The sequence below is a fragment of the Otolemur garnettii genome, unplaced genomic scaffold (assembly GCF_000181295.1).
Source record: "Otolemur garnettii isolate 467f Iridium unplaced genomic scaffold, OtoGar3 scaffold00002, whole genome shotgun sequence".
Lineage (NCBI taxonomy): Eukaryota > Metazoa > Chordata > Mammalia > Primates > Galagidae > Otolemur > Otolemur garnettii.
The window spans coordinates 4,902,068-4,917,256 of record NW_003852397.1 but is presented as its reverse complement, the minus strand read 5'-3'; the positions used below and the strand labels follow the sequence as shown (position 1 = coordinate 4,917,256).

General features: G+C 40.2%; 1 protein-coding gene across 1 annotated transcript in view; it reads right to left on the bottom strand.

The window, feature by feature from the left end:
- The window catches only part of AFG1L (AFG1 like ATPase), a 69,621-nt gene extending 69,420 nt beyond the window's left edge, over nucleotides 1-201 (bottom strand). The window contains exon 1 of the mRNA XM_023514055.1: nucleotides 126-201. The gene's annotated coding sequence lies outside the window, so the exon portion shown is untranslated. The remainder of the gene's footprint in view (nucleotides 1-125) is intronic.
- Nucleotides 202-15,189: the final 14,988 nt, after the last annotated feature.

Here is a 15,189-nt window from a genome sequence, read left to right as displayed (position 1 = left end):
AATATTGTACTCTTCAGAACTAGCCTTCCACATTCCAATAATTAAACCACTTATTATTCTCTTTTCCTGAGTATTAGATATTAAACTTTAAAAATTAAAATAAAAACAAACAAACAGTAACTTACAGGTAGTAGAGTTTTCCTGCAGCAGGAAGTTCCCTTTTCCGGTAATCTATCCCAGAATCCAGCCGGACCGTGTTACAGTACTCCTACAGCCCAAACATACACAATGTCTTTTTAAACATGCAGTGGCTCAAAATTATAATCTCTTACACTATGGTTTCTTAATTTTTTTTTTTTTTTTTGGCCGGGGCTGGGTTTGAACCCACCACCTCCAGCATCTGGGGCCGGCGCCTTACTTCTTTGAGCCACAGGCACCACCCCTGGTTTCTTAATTTTTGAAAATTTTTCTCAATAGAATACCAGTATGAGATTAGGAAAAAACAACAGAATTCATGCAAGATTCATAAAACTGAAGTTACAAAATTAAACGTATAACAAGCCACTAAAATATCAGCTTAAAAATTTAAGATTTGCATCATGCTTTCCTAAAACTTGTCCAAAATAGTGCTGTCAATAAATTCCTCATATAGATGCATTAGTTGTTTTGTAAAGTTTGTTTGTGTTTTAAATAGCCTGGTTTCTATTGCCCAGGAAGGAGAAAGTGGAGGACACCAGGAAGAAATAACTCATGGGTCTCAAGCCAATTGGAGAGAGGCAGTCTAACAGCTGGGCCAGACCTTAACATCCGCACATTAAACCAAATGACCAGACTAAAATGACGCCATCGGTATATTTGTCCTTCACTTCGGCCACTGCCCTTGTACTCTTGTTTCCTCTCCAGCCATAGATGTCTTCAGTGTCCTTTCTTGCTGGGAATGCTTCCTTCCTTTCAGCCTGACTCATTCTGTGACACTAATGTCATTACTCCTCTCTCCCCATCCCCTCAAGGTACATACATGCACGCAAACACGCACACCACACACATGCCCCCAAAATTAACTATGGGAACAAAAGAATCTTTGCCATATCTATCTTGGTCAGTGGAATGGACAGGAGGAAGGAATACACACATGTATATGTAGATGTACATACAGGTAGTTCCCTGAGTTACAAACATCCAACTGTTTGAACTTGCACTTACAAATGGAGGCTATTACAGATAAACAGATAAGGAAAATGTGGCATGTATACACAACTGAATACTACTCAGCAATGTCATGTGTAGCAACATGGATGGAACTGGAGATCATATCTTAGGTGAAACAGGCCAAGCACAAAAAGAAAAACATTGCATGTTCTCATTTGTATCTGAGAGCTAAAAAACTTGAACACTTGCAGGTAAAGAGTCAAAAAATCGATATCAGAGACTGGGAAGGGTGAGGGGAAGAGGAGAAGAGAATGAAGAGTAGCGTTTGTACAAACACACAGTAAAACAGGAGGAGTAAATTAAATGTGTGATTCCTTTTTTTTTTTGTTTTTATTTCAGGCTCTTTTATTCCATGAATATTTACAGAACATCAACTATAGGCAAAACATTGACATAGTCTTTGAAGATTAACATTGGGACAAATGTATCGATTTTATAAGGAAACAAAAGCATGATCTACAAATCAATTATAAGTGTACTCATTACCACCACTCCTAGTAAAGTTGAAGATCCTAGCTAGTACAATTATGATAACTTGAAAATCCCAATAATTTGTAAAAAAAAAAATACAAATTTCATTACTTCCAAGTTACTTGCAAGTTACCAAAAGCAACAGCAAAATTCAGCGATATAGCTAACTTCAAAATAACTATACAAAATCAATTATATTTCTATATAAAAAAGAATTACAAAATAATATTAGAGAAAGAAATGTGTGATTTCAACATTTGATAGCAGAGCAGGGTAACTATACTTAACAGAAACCTATTGTACTTGAGGGATGGATGCCCTAAATACTGACTTGATAGCCACACATTATACATGCAACAAGATTTTTCATGTACCCTATACATTTTCATAAAATAAAAAAAAAAGAAAGGAAAAGAAAGAGTAGAAAAGAAAAAAAAAAAAAAGAAAAGAGAGAAGGAAGCAGGAAGGTGGTGAGCGGCAACATGAGGCAAACAGCGGCTGGTGTCGTTTCTTCCTAAAGCCCAACTGCATTTAGCACATGGTCAAGGCATTTACCCAAGTTGTCCTCCTTTCTCTGTTTTCTTCAGGAGAACATCACTATTTTATTAATGAAAAACTGCTTTTTGCAAATCTTTGGGTTCAAGATAATTCTAGTTGGTTGTATTTTCTTAAGATTGTTAAAATAATCTCTCCATCCCAACACTTCTTCTTACAATGTAATGTTGATATTTCAAACCCCAAGAAGTTGGGTCTCGGCTTGGCGCCTGTAGCTCAAGCAGCTAAGGCGCCAGCCACATACACAGGAGCTGGTGGGTTCGAATCCAGCCCAGGCCTGCCAAACATCAATGACAACTACAGTCAAAAATAGCCAGGTGTTGTGGGCGCCCGTAGTCCCAGCTACTCGGGAGGCTGAGGCAAGAGAATCACTTAAGCTCAAGAGTTGGAGGTTCCTGTGAGCTGTGATGCCACAGCACTCTACCCAGGGTGACAGCTTGAAGCTCTGTCTCAAAAAAAAAAAAAAAAAAGAAGAAGTAGGAAGGGACGGCACCTGTGGCTCAAAGGAGTAGGGCACCGGCCCCATATGCCAAAGGTGGCAGGTTCAAACCCAGCCCTGGCCAAAAACTGCAAAAAAAGAAGTAGGGTCTAGCCAGGCATGGTGGCTCACACCTGCAATCCCAGCTCTCTGGCAGGCCAAGACAAGTGGATCACTTGAGCTCAGGAGTTCAAAACCAGCCTGAGCAACAGTGAGACCCATATCTAAAAATAGCGGGCATTGTGGCAGGCACCTGTAGTCCCAGCTACTCAAGAGGCTGAGGTAAGAGATTGTTTGAGCCAAGAGTTTGAGATTGCTGTGAGCTATGACGACACAGCACTCTATCAAAGGTGACAAAGTAAGACTCTGCCTTTAAAACAAAACAAAACAGAAAAAGAAATGGGGTCTATTCCTGCCCCTTGAATCTTGGGGCTATGGTGGAAACAACGTTAGGCAGTAACACAGGGCGTCCATAAAGCTCATGCGAGACATTGAGGCCATACTTGTTTCCTGGAATGTTTGCTCTGGACCCCCAAATGCTAAATAAGTATTCAGATGCCTCCAGGCCACTGTGTTATGAGAAAGTTTAAAGTAGCCCATACAGGGGGGCTCTGGAGAGGCCCTGAGACGGCATGAACACAGATGTATTGACCAGTCCCCCGATGTTCTAGCTATAGGTACTATCTTACTATCTTACTGAGGGAGCCAGAACTGCCAGCTGACTCTTTCCCAAATCTCGGAAGAGATAATAAGGCAATATTGTTTTAAGCCTCTAAATTTTGCAGTCATTTGTTACATGGCAATAGATAAGCAGAACGGCAATATCTGGCCAGACTTGAGAAGCAGGAGTGTTGATCCTCCCCGACATTGCATCCTGCTCTGCAAGGGCTAATGCACTGCTCGCAATGACTGCAGGCTGTTCACGACCTACGCTCTGGGCAGATTGCACAGATGCAGTGCAAATGCTCCTCCCTTGCTGCAGCCACTAAGCGGGGCAGGGAGTGAAACGGGGTGACCAACCACCCCAGGATTAAAGGCTCTCCCTAAGTCTGAGGGGTTTCTTCTGGATATAGAACTTTTGGTGCTAACAGTAGGACAGTTGTGGACAGTCTGGGATGGCTGGTTATCCTAAGAGTGAAAATTCAAAAAACAGAGTTGGGAGTCTGATATAGGTATAGCATTTTAATTTATATAGTAGCAATTGGGAATTTATTTAGCATAAAATAACAGCCAAGAAGCTGGTCATCTGAGGAGGCCTACAAAGCTGAGCTTTTGAACTACACAACTGAAGAACAACCCCTGAACCAAAGTCATGGCTCCCTACAATGTCTGCCCTGACCAGCCAGTTGGCATCTCCAGACAGACATCCCTAGTCCATCATTCCAGGTCACGTGAATTCACTCTCTAGGCCTCTCTTTCAGGACCCCGGCCCTAGAACCATCCTAACAGAAGGACATACAGCATTGCTCAAATACATTCTACTCTCTTCTTGCTTGAGGTGACCTGTGTTTTAAAAAAAGTATAGCCATATAACTTTCTGCTATTTTGAGTAATGTAGTAACCTGGAAAAAGAGATACATCCTTTCCCTTGCCCCTGCTATAATTCTGGGAGGTTAGCCACCCAGAACAAGGAAAGAAGGAAAATACTACAGACATATACCGTGTTTCCCCGAAAATAAGACACTGTCTTATATTTATTTTTTTCTCAAGAAGACACACTAGGGCTTATTTTCAGGGGATGTCTTATTTTTATTAAGTATAATACAACAATCTACATTTATTCAAATACAGTTAAGTCATCTTCTTCTGGAACCTGACAGGGGAAGCCGACCCTGGTGGGGCTGGTGTTAGTGAGGCATGAACGCCTTTCCTCTAGCCATTCGCACATGCGCGATAGGATGCCTGTGACCACGGTTAGCACATGTGCACCTGCGAAAGTGCGAATGACTCGGGAAAAGGAGCTATGGCAGATAAAAGGTATTCCAGTCTTCCTTACTGCTCTGCGCTGAAATACATGGTGTGGCTATGCAGATACGCTGCATAGCCAGGCCCATCACTAGGTCTTATTATTGGGGTAGGGTGTTGCGACCCATGGGGCCCCTATGGCCCTGGTCTCAATCCCTGCAAGAAGGAACCAGGCATGACACGGATTAGAAGTATAAGCTTGTGGGAGATGGGCTAGCCCTTACTTTCAGGGTAGCCTCAAGCAACCTCCACACTAGCCTTTTTATTGAGACCTTACAACACAGGTGAGGGGAGTAATTAACAAATGACTCCGTGCTAAAGGATTGGGCTCTTCTTCCACAAGGAGCACCTGCGGATGAATGCCCCCGAGGTCCACCCCTCAGCTGCAGATCATCTTGCTCAGATGTCATCTGGCTCTTGGTGTGCCCTACAGTAGGGCTTATATTTAACAAATGCATAGAAATCCTGCTAGGGCTTATTTTGGGGGGAGGCCTTATTTTCAGGGAAACACAGTAATATGTAATGCAGCAATATAGTCACATAAGTATATTTTCCCAGGTCCAGGTCACAATTTATCCTATATTGTTCAATATTGCTAATTTAGTCAAAAATTGGGAGTTTTTTTATTAAAAAAAATAAAATTGGCTGGGCATGGTGGGTCATGCCCATTGTAATCCTAGCATTCTAGGAGGCCTGGGGGAAGTACCACTTCAGCTCAGGAGTTTGAGACTAGCCAGAACAAAAGCAAGACCCTATCTCTACTAAAACTAGAAAAATTAGCCAGATGTTGTGGTGGCTGCCTGTAGTCCCAGCTACTCGGGAGGCTGAGGCAGGAGGACTGCCTGAACCCTGGTATCAGTACCAGGCTGATACCATGGTACTCTAGCCTAGGCAACAGAGTGAGAATCTGCCTTAAAAACAACAACAACAACAAACAAAAAAAAGAAATTACGAAAGTTATACAAGCTTCAATTTCTCTTTCTGGGTAACTAACTTCTCTGTCATATGAGTGATTAAGCCCTACCAAATGATTGCATTTGTACATTCACTAATCACCACTGAGGAATACCTAATCAGCAGCAAAAGAACTGCAACCAAAGCCCGTGGATGTCAGCTCTTAATTGTCTGAAAAATACCAACATTTGGTTTATATGTTTTATAAAAAAGTAAACCTCAAATGTTCAGATTTTGTTCACTTAAAACAGCTTCTTCAAAGTACTAGGTGAAGGAGGACAAAAGCTAAGCTGCCAATTGACAGTGAATCTAGTTAAAAGGGCATGATTTCTAACTAATTTCCTAATTTCCAGTGATATTTACAAAACCTGTGACCTTTTATCACTGCCCAATGCTAATGCTTAACATTAAGAGGCCACCAAACAAAATGTATTTTAAAATATTCTGTGTGTTTATGTATACAAAGGACGACTACAATTACACAATCTGAAAATGCAGTTAGAAAATCTAGGGAGATAAACAAGGAGGTTAACATACTCTTGTGAGCATACGCATGAGTCCAAGTCCTCTGACCTTGGGAAGAAAAATGTATGACAAAAAAATAAAAAACCTGGATTATAGCGGTTTATATTATCCTTAAGAGCTATTGTGTGTATTTTTAGCAATCCTGAATAATATTAGAAAAAAAGACATCTCACAAAAAAACTTTATATAGACGCTACTTACTCCATTCCCAGCTGGAACATGAGAATAATAGTATTGCTGAGAAAATTTTTTTAAAGTCACAACTTATTAATCTCCTAAGCAAAGATTAAAATAATAAAGACTTCCCTACCTTAATACTTTATATTATAAGAGTAATATTGCTTACTATAGAAATTTGGAACAACAGAAAAAAAACCCAACCACACAAATGGAACTTTTATGCCTTACCTAAATGACTATATTAAATAGGAATTTAAAGGATCAAAATGATTGGAGGTTTTTTTGTGATAATATTCAACTGATGGGTTTTATACATTTTTAGTAAGTAAGTAATAAAAAGAAAAAATGGTTGAGACTTTTTCTTATTCCAGGAAATAAAATTTTAAATAACTAAGATATTTCTTTCAACCTAATTTTTAAAAAATGTACATTTTTGAATTAAAAATGTGATCCAGGCTCATGAAAAATTCAAAATATATTAAACATATAATAGTAGAAATGAAAATCCCTTTTCAGAAAAAAGTTTGCATATGGCTTATATGTTTCAAGTTTTTCCTTTACAAAAAGAGATGACAGAGACGGATAGTCATGTTATACACACAGTTCTAAGCTTAATTCTTTTCAATATCTTAAAAGTTCTATGAGAGAAAACAACTACACATCTAAAGACAGGAAAGCCATATTGCACACTATCCTGCTATTAAGAATACAGAACAATTCCATCAGTAAATGACCTGCATAGAGGGAGGGCCCATTAAGTTATCAGTGACCTCCATACCCCTTCCCAGAAAGAAGACGTCCAGGCCACATTCTGAGCCACCATTTTCTCCTACATATGATTAGCAAAGAGTAGCATAGCTCAATTTTAGATCTAGCAGGATATACCCCATCATTTCACCATGACTTGTGACAAAGGAAAGTTTTTGATCACAATCTAAGTGAGAAAACAATAATAATAAAAAAAGTAATTTGAGGCTAGGGCACAGTGGCTCCCACCTATGATGCCAGCACTTAGGGAGGCCAGAGTGGAGGATTGCCTGAGGCCAGGAATTCGAGATTAGCTTGAACAGTACAGCCAGACCGTATCTTTGCAAAAAAAAAAAAAGAATAGCCAGGCATAGTCACAGCTTCTCAGGAAACTGAGGCAGAAGAACTATTTAAGCCTAAGAGTTTGAGGCTACAGTGATCTATGATGATACCACCACTGCATGCTAGCCTAGATGACTGAACAAGCTCCTGTCTAAAAAAAAAAATCGTTTTAAATTTTTAAAAAGGCTTTTGAAGATATACAAGTGAACAATCACTATTAACAAAATGTACCTATAACAAATGCTATGTCCCAGCTTATAGGTCCAAATTCTTTTTTTTTTTTTTAATTGAGACAGTTTCACTTTGTCACTCTCGGTAGAGTGCTGTGGCATCATAGCTCACAGCAACCTCCAACTCTTGGGCCCAAGCAATTCTCCTGCCTCAGTCTCCCTAGTAGCTGGGACTACAGGTACCTGCCACAATGCCTGGCTATTTCTTTTTTCTTTGTTTAGCAGGCCCAGACTGGGTTTGAACCCACCAACCCCAGAGAATGTGGCCAGTGCCCTAACCATTGAGCTATGGGCGCCCAGGTCCAAATTCTTAATGGCAAGAACAGGAAATGCCTTCATTTGTATCTTACTGAGCATAGCAAGTGCTCAATAAAATCCCTGTAAGAAAAAGGATGCATGAGGATCAGTAGCATTGCCAGAAATAACCCCACAAAATTATGATCTGAAGACTACTTGCTAATACGATTAAGAAGAGCCATCTAACAATATTATTTGTCAAAATTATCTGTTAACTTACAAATGGTAGCATACAATAGAATTTCTCAAGATGAAGATGGAAGATGTAAAAGGTGATTGGATCAATATGGAATCTAGAAAAATGAAAGGCAGAAAATTAAGAATGTTCCTCACACTGTTCAAGGAGAGATCCCCACTCAGTGAATAGAATATTTCTACTTATCAAGGCAAATTTAGGCCCCTTAGTGAAGGATGATCTGGCTGGGTTACCACAGTGAGATGTACACATCCTTAGAAATATCTGGCTCCCATGTTCTAAAACTGAAAGATCACTGAGAAATTCACGTTAACTAAGCTGATGTGCACATCTTCATGACAGGAAGGAGGCAGTGCTTCCTGTTCAGTCCCTTGATGGGTTTTGTTATTTTGAATCAGTTACCTCCAACATCAGTGATTCTCTGCTTGTTTATTTACTCATTCAAAACTATTTGTTGCATGTCGACTGTGAGCACGATCTTGTGCAAAGGACTAGGGACGTGATGATGAATCAGACAGTTTGGGTTACTTCCTTCACAGTTTCCTGTTGTATTGTGAGATCTAAACTTTCAAGTGCTATGTCAACATTTTTAAGCACCATAGAGCCATCCCCTGTTCTTGTGAGATATGCCCAGTGTTAGAGGCTCCCTACATAGCTAGTAACCCTATCAACCATACCAGCTCTATCCTATCCTCCTGTCTCCCATGAGGGTCACAGACCTTCTGTGTATGGTGTCCTCCCCACTTAGGTGATGAGTCCATGTACCTAATAAACTGCTGCCAATCTTACCTGTCCAGTGTTGGACACCTTGTGTTTGGCCATCTCACACTATCCTACCCTCACCAGCAGGGTAAACAGGAGGAGACCAGAACATCTGTGTCGCGAGGTAGGCAGAAATTAAGAATCAGAACAGGGTGCTATGGAACACTGAGCAGCAAGAACACACACAGGGTAAGTGACAACCTGACTTCGCCAGGTGAGGGAGAAGAGGTAGGGAAGGATGTTTTAAACTCAGGAAATGATACCTATGGTTATACACATGCAAGAGAAATCTCGGTTCATTAGGATCTAAAAGTTTCTCAGTGTACCAAAAGTGCACAGTACACAAGTTAGAAGGCTTACAGTTGCATGTACTGTAAGAGTAGACCAAAATGGAGCCGTGGGCCAGGTATGGTGCCATGCACCTGTAGTCCTCACTACTCAAGAGGCCGAGGCAAGAGAGTCATTTGAGCACAGGAGTTCAAGTCCAGCTGGACCTCACAGCAAGATCCCCATCTCAAAAAAGACAAAAAGGGGGAGCCTAGAAGCTGACAAGATCTCATGTTCTAAAGGGCTTTGTAAGCTACTTTAAGTAGCATGGGTTGTATCCTAAATCCATAAAACGGAAATAATGTAAAGATTTAGGCAATTTTAAAAAACACCATTGATTCAGTGTGGGGAAAAGACTGAAAGGGAGCAAAAAAACTAAAAAAAGGTTGAGTAGTTAATAGGTGTTAGAAAAATCCAGGAAAGATTTGAAAGTGACCTAGAAAAGCAATACAGTAAAGATAGACAGGAGTGAGTAGATGAGAGAGGTATTTCAGAGGAGGAGTCAACAGAGCTTGATTGCTTTAGAGGTAAAGAATGAGGGAAAAGAAGTCAGGAGAATTGGCAGGTGTCTGGTGTAGGCAACCTCGTGGTTCTAATAGGCCATCCACAAAGGCCTGCAGGAAGAGCAAGAGAGGAGTCATTCAGTTTGGTGGCAAGCTGCATTTGAGGCTCTCGGGACATCTGCAAGAGCAGGTGTCAGTGTAGATATTAGGTTTAGATTTCTAAGAGATTCTGAGTTAGGAGCCACCAGCATAGAGTGTATTAGCATTTTCAGTCACATGTATCAGAAGACCAGTTAAATAATAAAGTGAGTTCAGTGGCTGAGAAGTCCAAAGGTAAAGAATAGTTTATCAGGGCCCTGGTTCTTCTCTCTTCAAATCCGTCAGTTCTGCTGTCCTTCAGGCAAGAGTTTCATCCCCAGAAGGGTCTCCTCATGACAAGAGATGAGACTGAGGACATTCCCACATCCATAAAACAAGTCTGGGGCTACGCTGAGTATGCTGATTATAACCAGCACAACCAGTTTCTGTAGCCTGGGGAACAGCACAAGCTAACAGGCTTAGGTTTGTGTTTCCTGGACCAGTGCAAGGGGCAGGGAAGATGGTGACCAGTGGTTCTGAACAATGGCTGCACATAAGCCTCTCCTGGTCAGTACTGAGAAAGTACCAGTGTCCAGGTCCCCCTCCCAGACATCTTATGGAGGAGGGTTTCATTAGCTAGGGTTGAGGATTCTAATGTGCTAGGGTTGAGAACCACTGGATCAATTCACCCAAATCACATGGCAATTATACAGTAGCAGAGAGGCAGAATGGATTTTGGAGAAATAACCACAATGTCCATTATGGGTGACAACTAAAGCCATAAAACTCTCCAGGGTTGGTGTTTATGATCCTAGAATCACAGAGGCAGGAACTGGTGGCATTGACTTCCCTTTGGTTTATGTTGGGATAAAATAAAAGAAAATGGAAAGAAAAACACAGCAGCCAGGCGTGGTGGCTCATGTTTGTACTCCTAGCACTCTGGAAGGCTGAGGCAGGTGGATTGCCTGAGCTCAGGAGTTCAAGACCAGCCTCAGCAAGAGCGAAAATCCATCTCCACTAAAATAGAAAAACTAGCTGGGCATTGTAGTAGGTGCCTCTGGTCCCACCCACTTGGGAAGCTGAGGCATCAGTATTGCTTGAGCCCAAGAGGTTGCTGTGAGTTATGCCACCATGGCCACTCAACCCCAGGGTGACAGAGTTAGACTCTGTTTCAAATAAAAATAATAAAAAGAAAAAGAAAACCACCTTTACTTTGTAATAGGGTGAAGGACATAAGAGTATATGAGCTGTCAAAGACTATTTGAACAAACTAAGGAGAGGAGTAGAGCAGTATGGAAACAAAGGACTTGCACAGCTGGAGGAATGTTCTAAACTTGGAGTCATCTTGTTAGCAGAAGAGGGATTGAGAAAACAAAAACAAAAACATAAGAATGCTCAAGCGTATAGAAGAAGATCCTGTGATGAGGTTCTACAGACTGTCCAGAGAGAAATTTCCACATCTCAAACTGGATGGCCCTAATTTTATAGAGTTAGGTTCTCAACTTGCACCTAATGAGATCACATCCTTATCTTTTTTAGTACCACTATGATTTGAAACATCCCAATCTTCCTCTCAAAAAAAAAAAAAAAAAACTTCTGGATAAGGCACTAGAAATATTTTCAAAGTAACTGGATCAAAAATAATAATAATAAGATGCAGGAGCACCTGATGGAATACCTGATCAAACTACATGTGTCGCACTGAAGCCCGGCACAAGCACCTGCAGGGTCTCTCTGTCAGTGTCTGGAACTCTAAAGGGGACCGTGATACTCCAAAGACACCACCACTCTCACCTTCTAGAAGAAGAAAGGTGAGGAGGCATCTGGCTGTGGCTACTGCTCCTGTTTTACCAAAGATCTCATTCAGAATGCCAATGATATACATTCTCTTCCACAGTCTCTGTCTTAGACATACTGATTTCTACGAAATATTCAGACTCTTGTAAACCATATTTATCATCTTTAAAATATCAGTAAGAAATTGTAGAGAATAAAAATCTGTATCAACTTTGTCAATTTGGTCAAGACCTTGGGTGCCATTAGCATATTGGTTTCCTAATAAGACTTAATTTGGATGATTTAAGATACTAATTTGCATACCCACTAGAATGACCAAAATTAAAAAGACTTGCATGACCAAGTACCAGTGAGGATGTGGACTAGAATTCTCATACACTGTTGGTGGGAATGAAAAATGTAAGACAGATTTTGGAAAAAAGGGCTGGCATTTTATTATAAAATTAAACATACTTCTACCCTATGACCCAACCATCAAATGCTTAGCTATTTACCCATAGAAATGGCAAAAAGGTTCCCCAGAAGACTTCTACAAGAATGAATATAACAGCTTTATGTGAATAACTGAATACAACTCAGGTGTCCATTAACTAAAAAGTAAATAAACAAACTATGCATCTTAAATAGCTACGTGCCAGGATGGTGAGCAAGTACTGAAGAAATACCGTGATGGCATGGCACTCCACCGATGGCCACAGAGTCAGGTAGAGGCAAAAACTGATGGAGTCATGTCTTTACACTATTCAAATTATTTTGGCATAAGTGGAAAACAAAACAAGCAAAAAAGAATCCTAATATAAGTACAAAGAATTAGTTTAGTGCATTAAAAGCAATCCATCAGGCTTGGTGCCTGTCGCTCAGTGAGTAGGGCATCAGCCACATACACCAAGGCTGGTGGGTTTGAGCCCAGCCTGGACCTGCTAAATAACAATGATGACAAATGCAACCAAAAAATAGCCAGGCATTGTGATGGGCACCTGTAGTCCTAGCTACTCAGAAGGCTGAGGCAAGAAAATCACTTTGAGGTTGCTGTGAGCTGTGAGGCCACAGCTCTACACTGATGGTGACATAGTGAGACTCTGTCTCAAAAAAAAAAAACCAATCTATTAAAGTGGTAAAATTTGAGCTAAGGGACACTGCATAGAACCTATGTGTTTTTATTTGTTATATAGAAAATGCCCCACTGCCATTTAAACCAGAAGATAAATGTCATGGTTATCTTTATAAAATTGTCACAAAAGAATAAAAATAACATGAGCGATCATTTATTTTACAGTTAGTTTTATAACTTTAAAGATAGGATCGTTGGCCTCAATTTACCAGTGCAGTATCTGAGGTTCAAAAGGAGCAAATATTGGCCAGGCATGGCGGCTCAGCCTATAATCTGGGAGGCCAAGGCTCAAGGAGTTTGAGACCTGCCTGAGCAAGAGCAAGACCCTGTCTCTACTAAAAATAGAAAAAACAGCCAGGTGTTGTGGCAGGCACCTGTAGGCCCAGCTACTTGAGAAACTGAGGCAGGAGGACTGCATGAGCTCAGGAGTTTGAAGTTGCTGTGAGCTAAGAAGCCACAGCATTCTAGTCTGTAGCAACAGAGTGAAACTGTCTCAAAAACAGAACAAAACAAAACAAAACAAAAAACAAAAAAGAGCAAACATTATGATCTCAAAGCAGCAGCTGAGCTCAGATCTGCTAAACTTCAGTCTGCAGACCATGTGCTCTGAATCATGCTCAGAATAAGGCACAGAATAAAAGTTTAAAAATTCTACTATCCTTAAATACCTGAGAATTATAATTTCGCAATACTCTGTTACTGACTCAGTATGTCCAAGTAACGTCCAATAAAACTTCCACAGCATTATACCTCAACTCCAGATGATATCTTGTTGGTGTTCTATTACAGAAGAATTAATGTGGCTTCTTAAAAAATAGCATCTCAACTATCTTCAAATTTAACTTCACAATTTAATTTATAGTATTATCTAACGCACAAAGAGCAATTTAACAAAAACCTAACAGAGCTTTAATTGCACATAATCTTTGACCTAAGAATTCCATTTCTAGGAATCTAACCTACAGAAACATTGACTCACAAGCACTAAAAACACATTTGTAAACATGTTTTAAAGCATTACTTGATAAGTAGTATAAACTAAAACAGAATAAACCCTAGTATACAAAAATAGCAGATCAGTGTTAAAATAATAGTACAGCCATTTTAAAAAAAGGTTGAGTTATGTTAGATATCAAAAGCTTTCCAGAACATCTCCAAGGGATAAGAACATAACTCAGACTAAGACATATCCATTACTGCTTTCATTTACAATATGTTTGGGTATATATACAGATATATATACAGATAAATGTACAGAAAAATGCTTAGAGAGATACATACGACATTTTTAATAGTGACTACACCAGGGGAAGTAAGTAGGAATGAGATGGGGTGGAAAGGAGAGAGAAATGGGGAGCGGGGACAGTGGTGAAGGGGGATCTTTCAATGTTTAGTCTATTTGTACTTAGTGATGTTTGGAGTTTTTATCCCAATGTGCATTCATTCATCTCCTACAATTTTGCAAAAGGAAAGATCTCAGAAAAGTCTGTATATTGTCCCTAAAGAGCGGTGCTCAGAAAGAGCTGATAGCTGCCTTACTGAAATCATAACCATAGACATTTCCAGCTCTGTCATAACAGGCAGGATTTTAATCATTATTCTACTCTTCCTCCACTGTTTACTTTAGCCAAGAAAACCAGAGTCCTCATTCCTGAGAAAAAAGAAGAAAAATATAAGAGTAACATAGCAAATGTTGTGGAGAAGCTGATGGATACATGTGTCTTTTGATAATTTTTTTTTATAACTGTGCTATCAAACACACAACTGCAGCTCCTATGAGCGTTTGTTTTTCTCCCACAAAAGGGAGCTGTGAATACATCTGCAGGCTGATAGAAAGTTCCACTTTATAGGCAGCCTTGCAAAATCTAGTTTATCAGCATCAAGTAAATTTGTCCTGAGATTTGTCCTTCTTCTGTATAAATAATCATCGGTGATAAGCAATAACTTTTCTACCTAACATCTATATACATACATATATTTGTATATACACACACATGTAGAGAGAGATAACTGTGCTGTAAGTACACAAAGCCGATAATATACAGAATGAGTTTATACTATAATCACAACTTTGAAATAATAAAGAAAAGCTAAATCCCAATAAAATACTTAGCTTAAAAAAATACCCACGTTGGGGTGGTGCCTGTGGCTCAGTGGGTGGGGCACTGGCCCCCTATATCCTATACCAAGGGTGGCGGGTTCAAACCCAACCCCAGCCAAATTGCAACAACAAAAAAAATAGCCGGGTGTTGTGGTGGGCGCCTGTAGTCCCAGCTACCCGGGAGGCTGAGGCAAGAGAATCGCGTAAGCCCAGGATTTGGAGGTTGCTGTGAGCTGTGTGATGCCACAGCACTCTACTGAGGGTGACAAAGCAAGACTCTGTCTCTACCAAAAAAAAAAAACCAAAAACCCATGTCTATTTTCAGAGACTTCATTATTAAAAGTTTTAAGGGCTCGGCGCCTGTGGCTCAACCGGCTAAGGCGCCAGCCACGTACACCTAAGGTGGCAGGTTCGAATCCCC